Here is a 17916-nt window from a genome sequence, read left to right as displayed (position 1 = left end):
TTGCACAATATCAGATTGGAGATTTCTTCCTCTGCCTGGAATGTCCTTTCCTGGGAGCAACTCCTCTCTCCTGCTCTTTCCAGACTCAGCTCATGCCTTCCTGACGGAAAGAAGACCTCAGTTTAAGGTGGCATTCAGGGATGAGAGACTGAAACAGAAGCAAAAACGGCCAGCCTATCTGTAAAAGCAGAACTCATCCAAACCACGGTCTGCTTCAACCAGCCCCAGACAGCCAGGACTTTATCCCCTGGCATCTTCCCTAATTTTGTCCCTGCTTCCAATTTAGAGCCAACCAGAGAAAGCCAAATATGCTCCCCTAACAAATCACATAAGATGCTCTCTTCCGTGAGCCTCCCCCAGCTTCCCCAGGCCGACTGGGGCATGTCTGCCCCTTCCCTTTGGTCCACTGTAATGCTTCCGAGTCTCCGCCAAACACCAGTGACAGGGGCTGACTTGCTATAGGAGGCTCTGAATGCACAGCCTTTGCTTGATCTCATTGGTTTCCTTGCTGATCAGTGCCTCCACCACCCAGCAGCCTTCTCCCCAAGCCTGAGGTCTCACCCCCTCCCCAGCTCATCTCCATCACCTCTGTCTTCTTGGCAGGTTAGAGTCGCCCATTACGTGTCTGTGTCCCCGGCACTCGGCACAGGGGCTGCCACGGCCAGTACTCATCAAGCGATGGAATGAGTGAAAGATGTGAGTACTTACCCACTTGGTGTGGCAGTGACAGAATGCCAGAAGCCCAAAGTCCTTTCTCGGCACCCACGTAGGCATTAGGCCTGTGAAGATCAAAACGTGTGCTTCCCTGGACTGTGAGATGTTCGTGTAACAGAGGAGAACTTGAGTGCTCTTCCGTAGCACGGAGCACGATTGTGAATTTACACGTCCACGTGGTTCGGGAGTGACTCACAGCCTCCTCCTCTAGGCTATGAGCTTCAGGACGGCAGGGATGTGGCTTTGTTCGTGTTATTTGGCATCTTTATTTGTACCCGGCACATAGTAGGTACCTATTAAATGTCAGAGGAAGGAAGGAAGGGAGGAAGAAGAGAGCAGAAGTTGAGCAGAACCTTGGGGTGTCTAGGTACCCCTCTCCCCCTTAACCTTTACCATCTTCACCCCTCCCCCCTAGTTTCTTCCAGCTTCTGCAGGCACATCATAAAGGCCAACCAATGGGACTTCCCTGGCAGTCCAGTGGTTAAGACTTCGCCTTCCAATGCAGGGGGTGCAGGTTCGATCACTGGTCAGGGAGCTAAGATCCCACATGCCTCGCGGCCAAAAAACCAGAACATAAAACAGAATCAATGTTGTCACAAATTCAATAAAGACTTAACTAACTAACTAAATAACAATAAAGAGCAACCAACACAGGGCAGTTGTGAGGATTCTGAGTGAATGCATGGAGGAATAATGTGTTTCTGAGCATCTTTAAGTGGGGTTGTAATCCCATCGCTGGCCCGAACCACCCCCCCAGGGGGGCACCAGTGAGACAGTCCCCACCCCCCACCCCATTCCTCCAAGGCTGGGCCTGACCCCCAGGCAGAGGCTAGGACGGGGCATTCATTCTGCCAAGGCTGGGAGCCTCTGTTGAAAACAACACCAAGTGCCAAGCGCTACCAATTATTCTGTGAATTTTGCAGGAAACATAAATATTACATAGCGCATCGCTTCAGTTCTGCCAGCCCTGGAAGCAGGTGCTACACGCACTCCAACATGGTAATTAGGCGGACCTCCAGACTGGTCATTAGGAAAGACCAGGGTGAAAAGGGTCCGGTGTCAGAGAACATCCGGAGTCGACTTTTCTGTTGTCTCCTAAGAACTCCAAATTTTATTTTAATTCTGGTGCTATCTGAGGCTGATAACAGCCTCGCCAAATCCAAATTAAATACATATTTTAGGGATTTTAATCTAAGCCATACCAGCAAGTGTGCCACTTTGGGAATGAATTATTTATTTGTTTGGGGCTGAGGGGAGATTCGCACAAGCAGACCAAGGCCCTGGAATAGCAGCCGTTACATTTAAGGGGCAGCCTGAGGCCAGCACAGAGTCTGGTCTGCCACCTGCCTGATGCCCTGACAGCCCACCTGGCTACCCTCAGGTGTCACAGAAAGTGGACCAGGTGGCCCCACCCAGGAAATGCTTAAAGATGTGCTTGTCTCAGACTTTGCTTTTCCACGTGCTCTTGGAAGCATGTCTCTGAAAAGCTGACTGAAATTTTTAGGTTTTGAATCCCCACCTAGGAAACAAACTTCTAGAGGGAATATCGAATCAATCTGCTTTCTCATTCTGAGCTGGGAAGGGTCTGCGTGTTCTCACCCACGCTATTTACAGGATTTTGTCTGGGTTTTGTCAAAGCATCGCAAGTTTAGCTGGGGGCATTCTGGGGCCACGTGGAGCGTGTGACCTGATCCCAAATCCCTAAGGGTCTGAATTAACGTCCAGATGGGTCTTCATCGTTAATCAGTGCTCCAGCCCAAAGAACACGAAAGCCTGGATTTATTCTGTCCAACAAAACTTTCTGCCCCAGTGGAATGTTCTCCGTCTGCATCATCCAGTACAATGGCCACCGGCCACATGTGGCTACTTGAAATGTGGATAGTGTGACCAAGGAGTTGAACTCTTCATTTTAAAGTTTCATTTGTTTTTAGTTCATTTTAATTTTAGAATAGATACTTGATATAGTTATCGGAAAAACCTTAAGAATGCTTGGAACAACTTGGACATGTGGATCTGCTTTTTCAACTGCAAATTTTATGAAGTCTAAATACAGACCAAGAATGTCTGATGAAAATTTAGGTCTGAATTGAGACATGCAGTGAGTGTAAAATATTTCATTCATCATTCTTATATTGATTATATGTTGAGGTGATAAATGTTTTGGATAGGTTGGGTTAAAGAAAATGTATTATTAAAATTCATCCCTTCTATTTCATTTTGTTGTTTTCACGTGACTACTGGAGAATTCAGACCACTCGTGTGGTTCATGCAGTGACTGGTGGCAGTGTTGATGGCCCAGCCTCAGCCGGGTGCTGGGCATGGAGCTGATGAAGTCCTCAGCAATCACGGGGCTCAGGGCTGTTGGTGAGACAGACAATAAGTAAGTAAGCAAGCATGAAAATAGCAGGAAGGCAAGAATGTTCTGAAGAAATCCTCCATATGCATGGAACCCTCAATGACCATGTGTCTCCAACCTGAACAACTGTACATGGTGGACCTGCTGGGGGCCCTGGACACTGCTCCCTAAATCAAAAGCAGAAAAGTCAACACCCAAGGCCCAGGGGAAGTCCTGACACCAAGGCCTCAGTGCCTCAGCTCTTCTGGAAAACATGGACATCACATGTAAGATCACCTGGGTGGAGAACACTGTCCCCCGCCTCCCAGTGCACCTCCTGACCTGGCCCTGCCCATGGTTGTCACCACAACTGCAGGTTAATGGCTTCTGTTGCAGCAGGGAGTCCCACTCTTTGTAATGGGAGAGTCCCTTGGTAAAGTCAGAAAAATCCACGGGGGCAAGGATGGCAGCTGTGCTCCGAGCATCTGTGGATTGAGACACCAGTAGAGAACAAAGAGTGAATGTGAATTAATTCAGGCACGTTTAAAAACTAATTTGAAAGTTATTTATCGCAGCATCTACATACATTTGAAAATTAATACCTGGTGGGGAGACTTTGTGCCAGCTGCAGAGTGGAGTGGCAGGGGCAGATTCTGGAAGCCTGGTGGTAACTCCTGGCCTCAGGCTGGGAGCAGCCACTTGGGCTCTGGTGAGGGGAGGGATCTGTGGGCAGGAGGGAAGGGGGAGGAGGCCGAGGTGAAGTGCAACCAGCAGGTCTTAAGTGCTGACACCTCAGCTTGGATTCAGGAGGCATTTTTTTCCTCCCAGGGGCCCCGGGAGGAGGTAAGTTTCCTGAGGGGTATGTTATCTGAAGGAGAAACTGGGCCCAGGACTCAGGCTCCATGGGGCTGGACAAGCTGTGTCCAGACATGCCCTGGGCAGAGACCACAGCTAGGTCAGTGATGCTGAAGCAAGGCCATGGGGCGGAGCCTCTGAGCCCTGCCTGTGCCCTAAAGTTGGGGTCTATAGAAGCTGACTGAAACAAGAATTTGAGGACAAGTGGTTTATTGGGAGGGAAAGTGATAGGATGGGGAAGTGAGATGCAGGGATTAATCCCATGGGGGGACCCCAGGACCCCGCATGGAACACCCACCTCACAGTTACCCCATTAGAACGCAGTGCTGTCTGGTGGGGTATTTATACACTATATTAGTTATCTATTGTTGCAGAAAAAAATCATCCCAACCCTTAACAGTTTAAAACAACGAACACCTGCCATCACGCTTTCTGTGCTTGGGGAATTCAGGAGCGACATAGCTGGTGGTTCTGGCTTAGGGTCTCTTAGGAGGCTGCAGTTAAGATAATGTCTGGAAGGTTCAGCTGCTGCAAGAGGATTTGCCCCTGGGGCTTCCCTGGTGGCACAGTGGTTGAGAGTCTGCCTGCCGATGCAGGGGACACAGGTTCGTGCCCCGGTCCGGGAAGATCCCACATGCCGCTGAGCAGCTAGGCCCGTGAGCCATGGCCGCTGAGCCTGCGCGTCTGGAACCTGTGCTCCGCAATGGGAGAGACCACAACAGTGAGAGGCCCGCGTACAGCAAAGCGCTGGGGCTCAAAGGAAGTAGGAGTCTCTGCCCAGGAATTCAGGAAGGCTTCTCAGAGGAGGTGGCTGTGGAGAGAGGTTTTCCAAGGGAGGAAGGTGCTCCCACCAGGGGGACACAATTCATCAACTGGTTGACTTCAGGAACTGTGTCAGGTGCTGCGGCCGAGGGGAGCACAGTGCGGGGGGCGGGGAGGGGAGATGCCACATGGCCTCATGGCCAGAGGTGGCTGAGAGCACAGGCTGTCCTGATAGTGAATTTGTTTGTTGCTACTCTGTGTTGAGCTTGGTTCTGAGGCCCTCTGTGTATGATCTCACTTAATGTTTATAGACACTCTAAGACAAGTAATACTACTAACACCCCTAGTTTACAGAAAGGGAAACTGAAGCACAGGAAGTTAAGTGGCTTGTGTGCAAGTTCAAGCAGCTTTTCTTTGGCTGAGGGAAAAGCAAGTGCAAAGGCCCTGGGGCAGGAATGACCTTGGGGGTTAATGAGAAAATCAAATAAGTGAGTCAAATCTGGTTATAGGTCAGGTTCTAGGGGTGGGTGGGGGCTGGTAGAGGGAGAGATGGGCTGAAGGACAGTTATTCCTGGGAGCGGCTTAGCCCAAAGACCTCAGAAGGAGGGCTCATGTGTCCTGCAAGAGCCTCTGATTTCCTCCCCAGATCCAACCCCACTTGGGGAGGCTGATTTCCCAAGAGAACCAGCTGCTTGGTATCTGTTTGGATTTGCCATTAGGACACTAATACTTCTAACTTAATTTTTTTTTTTTTTTTTTTTTTTTTTCATTACGCGGGCCCCTCACTGCCGTGGCCTCTCCCATTGCGGAGCACAGGCTCTGGACGTGCAGGCTCAGTGGCCATGGCTCACGGGCCCAGCTGCTCCGCGGCATGTGGGATCTTCCCGGACCGGGGCATGAACCTGTGTCCCCTGCATCGGCAGGCGGACTCTCAACCGCTGTGCCACCAGGGAAGCCCTAATTTTTCCTTTGTGTCTCTCTCCAGGTGACTAACTCTGAGTCATTTCTAAGAAGAACGTGCCAGAGGTGAAAATCAGCAGATTTTAAATGAAAATCATGCCGGGCATCGACCCTGTCTGGCCTGGGGCGGTGCACACAGTCGGTGCTCAGCATATGCTGAGTATGTGTGAATGACCTCACCGGATAGGATGCTCTGTCCTGTCCCTCATAGACCTTCCTACTGCAAAGGAGCATTGGGAGGAGGGAGGCCCGGCCCCAGAGGTTGCAGGACACAGGACACGCAACAGAGTGAGTCCGGACGAGCATCAGGCCAACTCCCTAGTGGTCGTGGGCATCTCCTAGAGTGGTGCCCGGCATCCTCTACCCAGCCTGAGTTTCTGGAGCACCTGCCATGTCCCACTCGGGACACAGGGGTTGTGGCTGCTACCTCCACATGACCCCGGTATGTGTCCACATTGCTTTCCCAGGACGCGGGGCTGATGGGGTTCCTAGGACACAAAGCCCCAACCAGGAGTCTTGGGTGGCCCAATGGTCAGTCTTGTCCACTCTCTCTCTCGGTCCTCTGGGGGCTATTTGAGGAAATCGGGCCAGATAAGCAAGGGCCAGAACAGGAATTCTGCCTGCATGGTCTTCTTATTCCCTGGTTCTCATCCCCATAGGACCCCAGGGGCCACCCTGGCCGCAGACCTCAGCTCCAAAGTGAAGCCACTTCCGCTGCTGGTTGTTGCCCTCTGCATGTGAGCATCAGAGCAGAAACGAGATGCTTCCATGGCGGGATCAGCAGCCTCCAGCTTTCTTTTCATCTTTACAAAAGAAACACAAACACAGTAAGTGGGGGTCAGAGTGGGGGTGGGGAGGGTTCCAGCTCCACGGGGGAGAAGGCGGGCCGGCATGCATCTGGGTTATTCCAGCTCTGTGATGCTCCCAGACAGGCCTCTCACTGTGGCCCCAGGAGCCTGATGGTCATGTCCCTCCTCTGTTTACTCTCTGCTGTCACCCCCGACAGGCTCCAAAGGAAAACAGGTTAGCAGTTCTCACCCTCCTCAGCTTCAGACCTCTTCAAGTAAAACGCCAAGCTGCCTCTGCAGGGATTTTCAGAATATATTTCTGTGTAATTTGGGATAGGTCAGTAATTTTCCAGAAATACATTACCTAGGCCCGCTGCCTACCTTTCACGTAAATATTGTTTTCCCATTGTAATAATTATAATGATATTTACTATGTATTAAATACTTACTGTATTCCAGGCACTGCAATTCTGGAAGGGAGGTGTTCTTATTGTCCTCATTTTCCACATGAATAAACAGAAGTTCAAATAAATCCTCTGTGCAAGGTCGTATTCTAAGTGATGTGGCCAGATCTGCCAGTCTCTGTCAGGCAGCGAGGATCTGATGCCTAAAGCCATTCCCAACACCCTTTCCCTTGCCTTCTTCTTCTAAAGAGATGGAAAGCTAAAATACTCATCTTGCCAGACTTACTTTGCAGGTAGAAGTGGACAAGTGACCAGTTTTGGCCACCTGTATATAAACAAAAAGGACTAGGCAGAAGCTCTTGGAACAGATTCAGCCATTTAAATTTCTCCCTTTATTCTATCTGAAGTGTAGATATGATACCCGGATGCACAGCAACCATCTTGTGACCGTGAGGTCAAGTCCACATGCCAAGAATTGCTGTGTAGGAAGGTAGAAGTAATTGGGTTCTTTGATGACATCAGTGGATTACCTTCCCCAGGATCCTTGTTTCACTAGGCAAATAAACTTCTTACTTATTTAATATACCACTTATTGGGTTCGTGGTTTCACGCAAACAAACAAAATCATAACTGAGACCTGGCTTCCAAAGCCCATAGTGTTACCCAATTTTGAGGCTGCCCATCCAGGGGACTTTGGGCTGAGCCCTGGGAAACAGCATTAGAATAAAGTGCAATTTGTAAAAAGCCAAGGATTCTGACCCACAAAATACTACCAGAGTGTCCAGAGAATTTTAGGGGTGGACCAACAATGTCATTTCTGGGGTCAAAGAATTTGAGGTCTCTGCAGAGGACCTGCTTCCCACAGGAGAGTTAGGAGGTTCCTGCTTGGAGCACAGCTGGTCAACAAACCTTGTGCTGATTTCAGGTCATGCCCTCCAGGCTGCTTTTGTCATTGTCCCTCTCCCACTTTGGGGAAACTGTGGCAGTGCCATGTTTTCTGTCATACCTAGGCCCCACAGGATTCTGGCAAATTACTCAGTGTCTCAGCTGTTCGAACTGCCATAACAGAACAGCACAGCCTGGGTGCTTTGAACAACGAACATTTATTTTCTCACGGTCTGGAGGCTGGAAGTCCAAGATCAAGATGTTGGCAGGGTTGGTTTCTGGCAAGAGCTCTCCTCCTGGCTTGTAGAAGGCTGCCTTCTCTCTGTCCTCACATGGTCCTTTTTCTATGTGTGTCCCGGGTGAGAGAGGGATAGAAAGGTCTTCTGCTTCTTATAAGGACACTGGTCCTGTTGGATTAAGACTCCTCCCTATGACCTCATTTAACCTCAATTACCTCCTTATAGGCTCTGTCTCCTAATATAGTCACATTGAGGGGTTAGGGCTTCAACATGTAAATTTAGGGGGGACACAATTCAGTTCATAACACTCAGCAAAGACAATGCTGTGGTCCAGGCCCAGCCAACTTTGAGGGGAATCCAAGAAGCTTAGGTCTGCTCCCTCTGTCTCTTATCAGGGCAGTTCATCTGGAGGTGGCACTAGCTGGATGGCTGTGCAGGTCTCAGGCAAGTCACTTCATTTCTCTGAGCCTCAGTTTCCTCATCTGTAAAATGGGTATGAAAATAACTTCTATATTACAAGATTAGCATAAGGATAAAATGAGGTAACACGTGTGAGGTGCTCAATACAGCAGCTGTAAGCACTTTAAAATTTTATTCTATTATTTTTTAAATGTTATTTATTTTATTAGTTATTATTATTATGTGTTGTGAGGGACATTACTGCTGTTTCTCACTCTCCATCCCTCTTCTCCTTCTGGACCCCAGGAGGATGGCACCTCCCACCCCCTTGAAGTGAGGCATGGATGTGTCATTTGCATTGGCCAATGAGAAGTGAGCAGATGGTCACGTGACCTTCCATGGGGAAGCACTTCAAAATCTAGTGCGTGATGTTCCCAGATCTTTCTTCCCTGGGAAGATCATGCTGATGGGGAGGCTACACAAGACCAAAGCAGCTCACGTTGGGACAACACCCCTATGGGACAACACGTGGAGGACAGCTGCCTGGAAAGCCACCTGGACTGGAGGTAGAATTTATGTGAACAAGAAATAAACACCACCTGGGTGAAAGCCACGAGATTTGGGAGCTGTTCATTACTTTCCAAAGCCCAGCTTAACCTAATACACTCTTCCAAGTAAACTCTTTAATAAACCGATAATAAAATCTTCAATAAACCATCCTGGCTGAAGTGGTAGCTACCATTGCAAATGAAACATTGTTATAAGCCTTTTGTTCCTAAGGTAGAAAAAATGACCCTCTATTCCTAAGAGGGAGAGCTGGGGATACCCTGGAAGGAAGATGTTGGTTCTAATCTGCTCAGGGGGCCCTCACAGGCACACAAGCCAGTGGCTCTGGCTGGCTGATGCACAGGATACAAAGTGGCTTTGCCGAGGGCCACCTAGCCTGCAGAGGCACAGTCTACGGAAGCTCTTCTGGGCATCCATGCCCAATGGGCAGAGAACAGAGGTGGAGCCCCGAGGCCTGGGAGATAGAGCAGGAGGGGTGCTCTGGGTCAACAAGGTCAGGAAAGCAGAGGACAGAGGCAAGAGCACAGGGGCCACTTGCTCCCTCAGTAGAGAAACAGAGGCAGACGCCCTCCCAGGTTTGCAGTGGTTTCGTGAAATCATCGACAGGTATTAGAGGCAAAAGGGCCTGAGATGAGGGACCACATGACAGGGTCACGTGGCCCTGCTGCCGCCTGCTCTTCCATCAAGATCCCTGATGAGCACGATGGGAAGGAAAGAACAAGGATCACCCATCAGCCATCAGAAGGCGAGGGACCAGGTGCTACCTCCCCCCAGCTCCCTAGGAAGTGCTCAGCTCTGACAGATGCCAGCACTGGCTTTGGATCTCACAACACCAGAGGTCACACGTCACTGTCCCCATTTTACAGATGAGGACACTGAGGCCCAGAGATGCCAAGTCCCGACCAAGTCACATGGCCATTTGGGTGGTCGGAACAGGTTTTTAAACCCAGGGCTGCTGGACGGAAAGCCTGTTCTTCTAGTAGGTGGCTGACGGCTGACAGCTCGGAGGGGATCCCTCTCTCAGTGATCCAGGAGGCTGGTAACAGTTTGGGGGAAATGACCGTGGCCTCAAAAGGGATCTGGGCAAGGGTCTGGGACAATGATTTAGGCATGAGTCTGAAACCCCAGTGTGGTCCCCAGACCTCCAAGCCTGCATTAGTCCTGGGAAGCAGAGAGAAACCCGGAATATGGGATGGAGTAGACCCAGCCCCGGCTTCTGACACCCGCCCTGCAGGGGACAGATGGTCTCGGGTGTTTGGCTCACCCCCCCGTGCCTGACATTCCTTCTACAGCCTGTCATCTGAAGGCCTGGCCCGTTTCCCTTGGTACCTTTGCATTAAAGTATTGTCTGCAAGATGGTGGGGAAATGAATGTCCCTTTTTCTTTTTGGTGTTTTAATGACTTAATATGCAACAAAAGGAGAATTTTTCTCCTGGGAGATACTAACAGATGCTGCTATTTCAATCCGGGCTGTGCTTTCCCTTCCAGCTGCCTATCCCAGATAATGTAGACGCAACACTCCCGTGTCAGAACACGATCAGGATGTAGCTCAGCCACGCGGCGGGGACCGCTGGATCCAATCTGGGCTGTTTGTTTAAAGGAAGGGGGTGGAATTCAAGTTTCTGTCAGATGTTCCTGGTTTCCTCCCAAACTGAGATGACAATAGAATCAGTAGGGATGCCAGCTCAGCACAGTTGTCTTGGGGACTCTTCGCCTGGCTGAAGAAAGCCCCTAACAGCCTTCCTGGCTCCCGCTTGGTCCCCCTCTGCAGCCTGCATCCCAGCCTCATCTCTGTTCAGATGGTGATATTTGTAGTAACTTCCCACTGTGTTGCATGATCAAGTATTTGGCTGCAGACAGGAAATCTGGTTGTAAAGTGGTAACAAGCGAGGGCTCAGAAATGAGCTGATCTAAGGTTTCGAATCCTGTCCTGAGTGACCTGGGCGAAGTTCCTGTATTGAGCTGGTAAAGCAGACATTTTGACATCTGGAGCCATGTTGACCTTGGAGGGACTGCCCACCCAGGGCTCACCAATTCCTAAAGATAGTAAAGGACTCACCTGCAAGTGCATCTTCCATATGCAAACCAACCAATCCAGAGCTCATACCCTCAACACCTTCCTCTATGAGGCTCTCGCATTCTGGCCCAGAATCTATCTGCCCTCAGCACCCCAGGGCCAGGTGCCAGGCAAGTAGGGACAGCTCTTATGCTTCAGAGCCACTGAAATTATCCAAATTAGCCCATCCTAAGTCTGCATCCCTGTGGAAACCACAATAAAGCTCTTGCCTGTGATGCCCTCTCATTCCCTCTACCACCTGGCTGACCCTGATGCTCCCCTGTGTGGCCCTATAAGACATGTCCCCTCCTCTTGGGATCTGTGTGTGACAAACTATGTCTTCAATGGCAGTCATCTCTTAAGCTGCTGGCCTCATCATATCTGAATAATAATAAAACCTACATTTTAAAGCAGTTCCTTAACCATCTGGACCTTAATTTCCTCATCTTTAAAATGGGGATAAAAATAGTATTTTCCTCCTAGAGTTGTAATTAGGATCAAAGGAGTTAATGACTATAAATGCTAAACACCCAGTTCAGCACATAGTAAGTGCTCATTAAATGTTAGTGATGATGATTACAGCTCATAGTATGTCCACTGTGGTATTATCGTAGAAACAGCATGATTCTGAGGCCAGCGGTTCAATTCCTGACTCGACACTCCCTAGCCAGGGTGACCGGCTACTCAACCGTTAGGGCTTCAGTTTTCTCATAGCGAAAATGGAGATTAAAACCATCAACTGCACGATATTAGTGAGAGGATTAAATCACCTGAAGTCTGCTGAATGCTGGCACATAGACCCGCTGATAAAAGCGGGTGCTATGCTAGAAACAGTGATTCAGTGTGATTTTGGCAAATAAAAAAGAACAGGTTTCAAGTCCAACATATTGGTTGAGAGTTTATCAGTCCACAAGGGGAAGAGTTGATCTTTCTTTCATCCCTGGGCCTGATTTTTGCCACTTGGGATTTCAGAAAGCCAGATTCTTGAGGGATATGATAACTCATGCTTCCCAGCACCTGGTGGTTATAAAAAGCTCTCATCTTCTCGAAGAGTGACTCAGGGTGCCTGCTGTAGAAGCACTGGGTCTGGGTTCAAATCCTGCCTCCAATGCCCTGAAGGTGCCATGTGGGGAAGGTGACTTTAATCTCAAAGTGCCTTGGTTTGCTCATTTGTAAAATGGGCTCTGGGGAGGCTGAGATGGTCCATCCATACCAAGCGCTCAGAGCAGCAGTGGCCTGTCACAGGCCCTCGTGGATGTGGCTCGGCACCTCCTCTGGCCTTCTTGCCGTTCCTCAGAGACTCTGAGCTCAGAGCACTGCATGGCATCGAGCGATGTTCAGCATTCTGCCCCATGTGTGAAACCGCAGGACCTGGGGTTGCTTAGCCTGGAAGAGAAAAGGCTCTGAAACAAACAGGCAAACATTTATTGAGCACCTACTATGTGCTAAGAGCTGTTCTGGGTGCTGGGGCTTCAGCAGATGAGCCCAATTTCTGCTCACACGGAGATGAAATACTATCAGAGGAGACAGAAGATAAAGAAACAAATAAAACCCACAAAACCATCACATAATGACAAGAGCTCTGGAGAAAAGAAAACTGGCTTGTATGAGAAAATGACCTGGAGGAGACAATGGGAGATGGTGACATGAGGGAGGAGAGCGACCAGGGTTGAGGCTGTGACCCCAGGTGACCCAGATGTGAGTCCGATTTCTATGCTCAGCTTGTCCTGGGAGTGGGGCAGGATCACGCCGACCTTCCCTGCCAGGGCCTCCAACCGGGTGTGGGTGGAGAGTCTGGAAGGCCCTGGGAGAGCAGGAGAAGCCCCTCAGAGCTGTTTTAATTGAAAGATGACTTCTTCCCTGTGTTCTCTGTAGGCAGCGGGGGCTTTGAATTAAACATGAGCGGTGATTTATTTATCAAGTCTTTGAAAAAGTCTCTCTCCGACTGTGATTCAGCACAGTCCTCCAGTTAACCCTTCCTGGCCTCTGATCATGGGTGGCTGAGAGCTTGCACATCAGGTCCCTCTGCAGAGATGCTGGGGGTGGGGAGGGGGGTTGATGCTGACTCACCTGGGAGGAGGTCAGAGGAGACCCGAGAGGGCATCAAGCTGCTGGCTGCTCTCTTTAATCGCCCCTCCCATCTCTACCCCTCCCTGGGTTCTGGAGCCTGATTGTGCAGACTACCCCACCCTCCCCAGTGGACTGACTTTACTGGTCAGGATTCTTCACTCCCCTGTAGCAGAAATGCACTGCCACACCCTTGCCAGGGCCTGGGGGTAGACGGAGTGGACTTGCCGCCCATTAATTGTGGGCGTGGCCAAGAGGAGGCTAAGGCAGGAGATGCACAGAGGTTCTAAATGTGCTTGCGCAGCTGGGCCTGCTTTCTTGGGCTTCTGCATTGCATGGGAAGAACACACCCTGGGCAGCTGCGGCCCCTCAGCCTGGGCCACAGAAGGAGATATGAGATGTGGGAACAGAGCTGCCAAGCTGTGAGAACAAATGATTGTTATTTCAGCCACTGCAACCTGGGGTAGTCTATTACCAGCATCATCGCGGCGATATCAGACTAATACCCTCAGGCTCCACTGGAAAGCACCAGCAGATCAGAGAGCTGGAGGAGGTGTCGGGATAGCGTGGCCCCATCAGCAATGGCCTTTCTCCCTCTGTGCTTTGTGGTGGTTCTAGAAGCTACAGTTCCTGCTGTGTAGCCCCAGACAATCCCTGGGCTCTGCAAATACCCCTCCCTGTCCTCGCCCATCAGGCCGGGGGGTGATGATGACTTTCCATTCTTGGGAGTCTCTGGGTATCACCCTTCCTGATTCCTCAGTCCTGCCCCTACCTCTGAAAACAGCCCCTCATTCAAAAATCCCAGGAAAGTACACCCATGTTCACTGCAGCATTATTCACAATAGCTAAAATGTGGAAGTAACTCATCCGTCAACAGAGGAATGGAAAACCAAAATGTGGTCTATCCATATACAATGGGATATTGTGCAACCTTAAAAAGGAAGGAAACTGTGACACACGCTACAACATGGATGAATCTTGAAGACATTACACTAAATAAAATAAACCAGACATACACAAAAAACCGAATACTATATGATTCCACTTATATGAGATCCCTAGAGAAGTCAAATTCATAGAGACAGAAAGTAGAACAGTGGTTGCCAGGGGCTGGGATGAAGGGGAATGGAAAGTCAATGTTTAAGGGGTATGGAGTTTCCTGCTTCCAAGATGAAAAGAGTTGTGGAGATAATGGTAGTGATGGTTGTACAACGTTATGACTGTATTTATTTATTTTGGTTGGTGGGATCTTAGTTCCCCGACCAGGGATCGAACCTGAGGCCCTGGCAGTAAAAACACCGAGTCCTAACCGCTGGACTGCCAGGGAATTCCCTGTTATGGCTATATTTAACACCACGATAAATTTTATGTTGTGTATATTTTACCACAATAAAAAAAAAATTGGAAAAAGAAAATCCCAGATGAGGGTGTTCCTGTTTCCTGTGGGGACCATGTGTGACCTGTGGGGTGTGCCCTCCCTCATCTCCAATCTCCGTCTCCCATCCCACCTGAGGACAGGTGTCAGGGCCAGAAGCTGAAAGGGACCACGTGAGACTCCAGGATCAAGCAGGGCTCTTTAGGGCCTGAGTACCAGCCAGAGCATCACTCTCATACATCTTTCCAGACCCTTGTACCCAGCCACCGAGAGAGCTCAGCTGTAGCCTGGACCCAGCCTGCTGGAGCAGCAGGTGACACTTGTCACTCTATGATGGACTCTGCCCCGAGGAGCCCAAGAGTCATGAGAAGCAAGGTGTGAATTTGTCCCTGTGACGTGGGAGGCTCTGGGGATGCCCTCAGTGGTGGAGGTCTTGGGGGTGCCTGTGTTTCCTGCAGCTGTCCTTGTGGGGCTGCCACGACCCATGATCGACACTGGCCTGGGAGTCACAGAACTGCTGGGTCCCCTGTCAGTGAGAACAGTTGAGCTGAAGGACGGTATAGGTCAGAGCTTTTTAAGTTGTGAGAAGCGGAAACCTCACGTACACGTCCTTGAATGAAAAGGGTCTTTATTAGCTCACAAAACTAAAAAGTGCTTAGGGGGTGGGCTTCAAAATCAGTCTCCATTCAGCCGCTTGACCACACCAAGGACTCGGATTCTTCTGTCTCTCTGCTTTGCCGCGGGCTTCACCCAAGGTGGGCTTCCCTGTAAATGGAGGAGTTGGGAAGCCAAGGAACTTGGGTGTGTGTTGCAGAGTGGAAAGGCGCATAGTCAGCAGCCCTGCAGCTCAGAAAGGCGGTTATTCTGCAAGTTCTTGCTTCTGTGTTGACTGCCTCTCCCCGCCTGGAATATCATAGAAACGTGGTGGAAGGGCAGCCGTCCGGGTGTGTAGCTTAAAGGTGACGGGGCGTAAGAGCTGGTGGAGGGTCCTGACCAAAGCCGCCCCTCCCGGGCGTGGGATGACAAATTCCCAGGCCCTCCTGTCCTATTCCCTGGCCCTGCATTGGTCGGGGAGGGCCAGATGGCTCCCAGGGGCGGCGAGGCATGGCTGGGCAATTTGATTAACTTGCCTGATGAACTCTGAATTCACTCTATTTTTCCCCCATGACAACTGTATTTTCTCCCTAAAGTCATTATTGATTCCTCATATGTGGAGACGTAGGTGTGACAGGAAAGCATGTTCTGCACACAGCCGACAAGAACCAACCAGTGGGGGTGGAAGGAGGCAGAGGCAGGCGGGGGGATGATTTTAGCCAAATGTGGTCAGATGGCCTCTTCGTGAGGCTGTCGTGGACCTGGCCACGAGTCCTGGTTGCCAGAAGCACGTTGAGGGGTGAGCAGGGCTGCCAGATTAGCAAATAAAAATACAAAGTGCCCAGTTAAATCTGAATTCAGATAAACAGAAAAAATGGTTTCAGTGTAAGTATAGCCCATGCTGTCACTCTCATTCATCAGGTAAGGCAAAAGGCAGGGAAGAGGCTCGCTGAAAGGTGGCAGAGCGGGACCCCAACCCTGGCCCCCTGGACACATAGTCACCTCTACAGTCTCCCCACAGAGGGTCACTAGTGTCCCAGCTACAGTGGATCAGGGTGGAAGGGGGACAGAGGGAGCAAAGCAGAGTGGGTCAGGGTGCTGACCCTCTGGCTAAGGATGTCCCCTAGGGGTGGGCTTGGGGGCACCTGGGTACCCACCTGTTAGTTTCCTGGAGCTGTGGGAATAAAGCACCTGAAAAACTGGGTGGATTAAAATAACAGAAATTTATTCTATCACAGTTCTGGAGGTCAGAAGACCACAGTCAAGATGCCGTCAGGGCCACGCTCCCTCTGAAGGCTCTAGGGAAAGACCCTTCCCAGGCCTCTTCTGGCTTCCGGTGGTTCCCGGCAGCCATTGGTGGCCTTGGCTTGTAGACACATCACTCCGATCTCTGCCCCTCTCATCACCTCCCCTTCTCCTCTGCATCTCTCTGTGTGTCATCTCTTCTTTTTTTAATTTATTTATTATTTGTTTTTGGCTGCGTTGGGTCTTTGTTGCTGCATGCGGGCTTTCTCTAGTTGTGGCGAGCGAGGGCTACTCTTTGTTGCGGTGCGCAGGCTTCTCATTGCGGTGGCTTCTCTTGTTGCGGAGCACGGGCTCTAGGTGTGCGGGCTTCAGTAGTTGTGGCACGCAGGCTCAGTAGTTGTGGCGCATGGGCTTAGTTGCTCCGCGGCATGTGGGATCTTCCTGGACCAGGGCTCGAACCCGTGTCCCCTGCATTGGCAGGCGAATTCTTAACCACTGCGCCACCAGGGAAGTCCCATCTCCTCTTCTTATTTGTCACTGGATGTAGGGCCCACCCTGATCCTGTAGGATCTCATCTTAACTAATTACACCTGCAAAGATCCTATGCCCAAGGTCACATGCTCCAGATAAGCGTGAATTTTGGGGGGACATTCTCCAACCCAGCACACCGTTCAGTCAGGCACTGGTATCTCCTTCCTTCCCAAAACATGCTGAATGCATTTTCCCAGGACTCTACCCTCCCCATGTTCTTTCTGTCACCAGCAGCTGCCGCTCAGTTCCTCTGCTCTCCTGACCTCTAACCTGTAGTGTCCAGGACCCAGCGGCTCCCTCTCCTCCCTCCAATGCAACCGCCATGCCTGGGCCTCTCACATTCCTATCCCCAACCTGACTCTCTCCCAAATTCTGAACTCTGCACACACACCTGCACGCACCTGCGCACACCTCCACCTGATTCCTACAAACACCTCTGTCTCCAATGCCGACACTCGACCACGTCACCCCCCCCACCCTGGTGCGTTGTCTCAGCCAATGGCATCAGCGTCCCCCGAGCTCTGGCCCAAATCTGAGTCATCCTCACGCCCTCCCCCTCTCGCACCCACAGCCAATCTGTCAGGAAACCCTGTCAGTTCTACTTTCAGAACCAATCCAGAATCCAAGCCCTTCTCACCACCTCCACTGCCACCTTCTTGCGCTCAGTCACTGTCATTTCCCTCCCAAGTTGGTAGAACAGGCTCCTCGTCCTCTCTGCCTTCTTTCTCGGCCCCTATATCCTGTGTCTGCAGCAGCCAGGATGGTCCTGTTAAAACCTGTCAGATGATACCGTGGTCTGCACCCTCCAGTGGCTTCTATGATACTAAATGAAATCCAGAGTCCTTACCTGCAGTATCGAGGTCTCAGAAGCTTCGGCCCCGCAGACCTCTCCCACTCATGTCTCACCACCTCCCTCCTCCTGCCACATGGGTCCTTCCTACCCTGGTGTTACTCTCAACTCTGGGTCTCAGCACCTGCCATGCCCTCTGCTTATATATATAGCCTGTTAGTTCTGTTTCTCTAGAGAACCCTAACTAGTACAATTACCATCTGACATTCTAAGTATTTTACTACATCTATTGATAGATAGATAGATTGATAGAAAAATAGTTAGGTAGATGATAGATAGATAGATAGATA

The sequence above is a fragment of the Neophocaena asiaeorientalis genome, unplaced genomic scaffold (assembly GCF_003031525.2).
Source record: "Neophocaena asiaeorientalis asiaeorientalis breed wild unplaced genomic scaffold, Neophocaena_asiaeorientalis_V1.1 scaffold461, whole genome shotgun sequence".
Taxonomy (NCBI): Eukaryota; Metazoa; Chordata; class Mammalia; order Artiodactyla; family Phocoenidae; genus Neophocaena; species Neophocaena asiaeorientalis.
This window is presented reverse-complemented; position numbering follows the sequence as displayed.